Consider the following 6,000-nt stretch of genomic DNA (forward strand, 5'->3'; position numbering starts at 1 on the left):
TGGAGCCTGCTTCAGACTCTGTGTCCTCCTCTCTCTCTGCCCCTCCCCTGATCATGCTCTCTCTCTCAAAAATAAATAAATATGAATTTTAAAAATATTTTATCCTAGAGATTATTTATTATTAAAAAAACATTGTTTACATCTTTGTTTTTAGACTTCTAGTCAATGAAATACCATTGACTCAATTTCTTAAGTTCTTATCATATTTCAGTTCATGCTAGTTGTTGGGAAAAAGACTTATTTTATATTATCACACATTTCAAGTGTGCAAATCAGTGATTTTTACCAACCATCACTATAAATCAGTTTTAAAACATTTCTATCCTCCCAGTAAGATCCCTCTACTGGTGAGATTCTGATTTAACTGGTTTGAGGTGGAGCCTTGGCATCATCATTTTTATCAAACTCCCCAGATGAGTCTCGAATGATGCTAGAGTTAAGCATCACAGATCTAGCTGAACTCTATTCTGTGACAGCAGGAAAAAATCAAGGCCCAGAGGGGTTAAGTGGTTAGCAAAAGTTACACAGAGAAGGTAATTATGGAACCAAGGCTTCAATCCAGGCACTGTTTTCCAGCTCAGTCCTCTTTCTACTGCCTGCTTTTATTCCTGGATATGCCCATGGTAGGTGAATAGCAGAAAAGCAGGGAGGAGAAAGATGCCCAGAAACGTCACAACTCCCTCCTGGGGGGTGGGGAGGATATTAGGTTAATAGTTCCTGGGCACAGCCAAGATTCTCAATGTGGGAGGCCGTAACGGTGGAATAACAAGAGTCCTGAGAGATCCTCTCTCTTTCTCCAAATCTTTGACAAATGAGGAAACTGAGGCCCAGAGGGGTCATGTGGTCAGCTACTGCAGGGACACTTGGGTCTGAAGTGTGCCATGCCCCTGGTCCTGTCCTCATTACCCCACTGTGTTTGGCTTTCTACCCAGGTACACTCACCTGAGGCAACAACTCTCACCAGCTTGAGCCCTGGTCCTTTAGAAGTTTTTGTCAGCAACTTACCCCTACATCCATCATCAGAAGATTCCTGAAAGAAGCAGGGCCTTATTGTTTTCTATGCAATTACGTGTCTTATTAACAGAGCAGAAAGAACTTACCACTCACATGACTAAATGGTATTAAGCTAATCTCAGGCCCCCAGAGAAATTATCTTTAATTTCCAATGTAACTCTTGCCTTTAAGATGTTTAATGGGAAGATCTTTATTTCCCCACAATGGGGCAGCAAAGAGCTTTTTCAATACACAGTTAATAGAGTGTTAAAAATCTGATAGTGGTAGTACTTTTTATTTTTTTATTTTTTTATTTTTTTATTTTTTTAAAATTTTTTTTTTCAACGTTTATTTATTTTTGGGACAGAGAGAGACAGAGCATGAACGGGGAAGGGGCAGAGAGAGAGGGAGACACAGGATCGGAAACAGGCTCCAGGCTCTGAGCCATCAGCCCAGAGCCCGACGCGGGGCTCGAACTCACGGACCGCGAGATCGTGACCTGGCTGAAGTCGGACGCTTAACCGACTGCGCCACCCAGGCGCCCCAGTACTTTTTATTTTTAAAGAAAATTCCTTAAGCTCTTTTTTTTTTTTCTTAAGTGTACAAGCATAGCTTTTCACGTAGGCAAAGTTCTTCTTAAAGTTTTTCACAGAGGTTGGCATATACTAGCCATTGAACATATTTCTTAAACGAATAAGTAATTGGCTTCAAATAGATGAATATTTAAAACAATGCCATTTGACTTAGGGACTTGAAATAATAAGAAATAGGAACCCTGCCTTCGATGTTTTAGGTAGGTTCTTAAAGTTTGGCATCTTGCTATCAATTTTCCTTGACCGAATGGTGGGATCAGACCAGGTATCTGAATCCAAGAATGCATGGGCTGGTCATCCCATTACTGATCCTTACATCTCCTCATCTATTAGAAGACCAAATTAAATCATCTCTAAATTTCCTTTTAGCTTTAAAATTCTATAGTATAAAAATCCTAGCCTGTCATCATTTTAGACTAACAAAGTTTCCATTAAAAATGCTTAGTATGCTTTCTCAAGAACTATAAAAGCTTTCATTTTACAATGAGTATTAAAGTATCTTGAACCAAACAGGCTCTATGCTCTAAGAAATCATAATCATACTCAATTGATTACAGGTGAGCAATTCATAATATGGTGGATATTATTTATTCATTTAGTTTTAAAGGAAAAGATGTTCATTACAGAAAAGTTGATAAACATAGACAAGAGCAAAACAAAAATTAACCATAGTTTTACTATCCACATTTCTGTCAGTCTATAATTTTAGAAGGACGTATCATAATGTGTTTAGATTTATGTCTTCCTTTCAAAATTCCTTAAAAAAATTTTTTTAGTGTTTATTTATTTTTGAGAGAGAGAGAGAGAGAGAGAGAGAGAAAGAGCATGAGTGGGGAAGGGGCGGAGAGAGAGGGAGACACAGAATCCGAAGCAGGCTCCAGGCTCCAAGCTGTCAGCACAGAGCCCGATGTGGGGCTCGAAATCATGTACCTTGAGATCATGACCTGAGCCAAAGTCGAACGCTTAACCAACTGAGCCAACCAGGAGCTGCTTAAAATTCCTTTTAAAATTATAATGCAATATTTTGAGCACTTTTGATGCCATTAAATGTTATTAACAGTTGTTAGATAATACTCTATTATTCCACCCTTGTCCCCATTCTAATTATTCTCCCCCCACCCCCATTCTGATTATTCTTAACACAGTAGCCAGAGAGAATCCAATTGTAAGTCATGTCATGTCCCTTCTCTATTCAAAACCCTCCATGGCTCCCATCTCACTCAGATTGAGCCACTATCTATATCATCTGCCCTCTCCTGCAACTTTATCATCTCCTCTCCTACTACCATTTTCCTTGTTCACTCTGCTCCAGATGTTCTGTTCCTCGAACATTTCAGACACATGCCTGCAGTAAGGCCTGTAGACTTGCTGCTCCTTCTGCCTCCATGCTCCCCAGGGTTCACTCTTTGCTTCCCCTGGGTCTTCACTCAAATATCAGCTTCCCAGTGAGGTTTTCTCTGATCTCTTTACCTGAAAGTGCAATCTTTCCCTGGCATTTTGCATCCCTTCCCTGATTTTATTTTTATCTTTAACATTTATGACTAATATGCTACACATTTTATCTTATTTGCTGTCATTTTTTTCTCTTCTGGAAATTAAGCTCATTAATGTCAAAGACCTTTGTTTTGGTTGCTTCTATGCCCCAATATGTAGACCATTTCTCATAATTACCTTATGCATGCATGAATGTGGCTATTACATTGCCCATAGTGTTGAGCATTTGGAATGCTTTGCTTTCCTTTCCTTTTATCTTTGGTTATCAAATATATCACTGCAATGAATAACGAATAACTTATCCAAAACTATTTTGATCTCTCATTAGCCATAGTTATATCTTAGGACTAGAATTTATTGAGCCAAAGGGGATGAATATTTACTTAAAAAAACTTCTGGGAGGAATGAGTTTTGATTGACAGATTTGACAGAAGAGTTGCAAAGAGGGTGCAGACAGTTCGTGTATTCCCTTCCCCCAGCTTCCCCTAATTTTGACATTCTACATAACCACGGTACACTTGTCAAAAATGAAGACACTGAAGGCAATGCTATTAACTAAACTCCAGACTTCACTGGGTTTCACAGGTTTGTCTGTTAATGTGGTACTCTTTTCCAAAATCCAATGTAGGATACCACTCTGCATTTAGGAACAAATACTTTAAAAACCTTCATGCATATTTTTAAATTTTCCTCCAGAAATGTAGCTCCAGTCTATATGGCCAACAGCAGTGTGTGAATGCTTCTCCCTTATCAATATTTGGTATTTTTCTCTTTAAAAATATCTTTTAAATTTGATGGGCAAAAATTGGTATCTGTTTTAGTTGCATTTTTGATGAATTTTAACATTTATTCATGTATTGGCCATTTGTATTTTCAAAATTTTGTGTATCTTTTACCTATTTTTATTTTATTTACTTTGTCAGTAGGCTCCATATTCAACATGGGGTTGAACTCTCTCGAGGGTCACATGCTCTACCCACTGAGCCCCCACCTAAAACTGGGCTTTCTACTCACTGAATCATAAGCACTCTATTAAGAATATTAAATTTTTTTCAAGGCTGATATAATTATTTTTCATGATTTGCTGTCATTTTGGAACACAGAAGTTCTCTGTTTTTATGTCATCAAATCTACTGTGCTTTTATTTTTGTGACTGAATCTGTTACTCTTTTACACTTAGAAAATTAGCTCCCATTCCCATATCAAAAGTTTCATAGATACATACAATAGTATTTCTATTTTTTAGACCTAACTCTTGGGATTTGGGTATATGAGAAGAGGGAAAATGTGTTATTTTGATTTTTTAAATAATTAGCCATTGGCCTAGCACTGGTTTTATGACCTTATTTCCTGTTCCTTCATGGTGTAATGCCACTTTTATACTAGAGGATATGGGTTTGCCATCTCTATTTTGTTTCATTGATTTATCTGAATATTCTGGTATCAGTACAAAACTGTTTAGTGATTATTTTAGAGCCTTTTTTTTTTTTTTTTGGACTACAGTGTGCGTGCACACATGTGGGGGAGGGGTAAAGGGAGAGGGAGAGAGAGAATTTTAAGCAGGCTTCATGCCCAGCCTGGAGCCTGCTGCAGGGCTGGGCCTCAGGACCATGAGCTCATGGCCTTAGCCAAAATCAAGATTGAATGCTTAACTAACTGAGCTACCCAGGTGCCCCTCATTCTTTTAAAATATAGTATTGACCCAGAAATATGTCCTCCTATATATGGTCAAATGATTTTTGACAAGGGTACCAAAACCATTCAACAGGAAAAGACAGTCTTTTCAACAAATGGCACTGGGGAAACCGTAGCCACGTGCAAAAGAATGAGGTTAGATCTTACCTTACACCACGTACAAAAATCAGCTCAAAATGGATGAAAGACCTAATCACAAAAGATGAAACCATAAAATTTTTAGAAGATGGGGAAAGGCTTCATGACATTGGATTTGGCAATGATTTCTTGATGGGACATCAAAGGCACAGGCAATGAAAGAAAAAATAGACCAATTGGACTTCATCCAAATTAAAAACTTGCACATCATATTGTAGAAGGGGAAGGGGAACAGATTGTAGAAGCTGAGGGTTTAAATAAACAGAATAACCATAGATAGTAGGGAGGGCTGTGGAGGGACTGAACTGGGTGATGAGATTAGGGAGCGGCCGTGTAGGCTGCTATAATAAAAATACCAGACTGGCTGTCCTATAAACAACAGAAATATATTTCTTACATTTCTAGAGGTTGGAAGATTCAGGATCTGTTGAGAGCCCACTTCCCAGCTCACAGATAGCTGTCTTCACATTGCATTCTCACGTGGTGGCAGGGCAAGGGAGCTCTCTGGACCCTGTTTAATAAAGACACTAATCCCATTCATGAGGGCTCCACCATCAGGACCTAGTCACCTCCTAAACGTCCCACTCCAAACACCACTGCATTGGTGATGATATATGAATTTAGGGGGCACACACACATTTAGTCTATAGCAGGGAGTTTTTCAGAAGGGCCACTTTAGGTCACTCTGAGCTGTGACAGTAGGAGGGAGAATGGGCCATGGAAGAAGCTGGCAGGGGGCTCATCTGTAGGCAAAATTCATAGGTTGTGGTATTAAAAGAAACTCTTCCCTCAGAGCTGATAAGTGGAAGAGAGACAAGCACTCAACACTTTGCCACAAGGGGCTTGCGTAGATAGATCCATTCTCCCGCAAATAATGCCGGATTCGGGTGTGAGAAATCAGAGACATGAGCTGTGATACCGCGCTGAGAGTTACTGTGCTTTGAGCAGTCTCCAGCCACGCTTCTGTGTGGCCATCCCTCTCTCTTTGGAAGTCTGCTGCCTCTTCCATTTCCTAACCTGACATCTGGTTTAAAATATTTTTTGTTTAGCAGTTAAAACAAGAAGAAGAAGAAAAAAAAAAAACCCA

The sequence above is a fragment of the Prionailurus bengalensis genome, chromosome B1 (assembly GCF_016509475.1).
Source record: "Prionailurus bengalensis isolate Pbe53 chromosome B1, Fcat_Pben_1.1_paternal_pri, whole genome shotgun sequence".
NCBI lineage: Eukaryota > Metazoa > Chordata > Mammalia > Carnivora > Felidae > Prionailurus > Prionailurus bengalensis.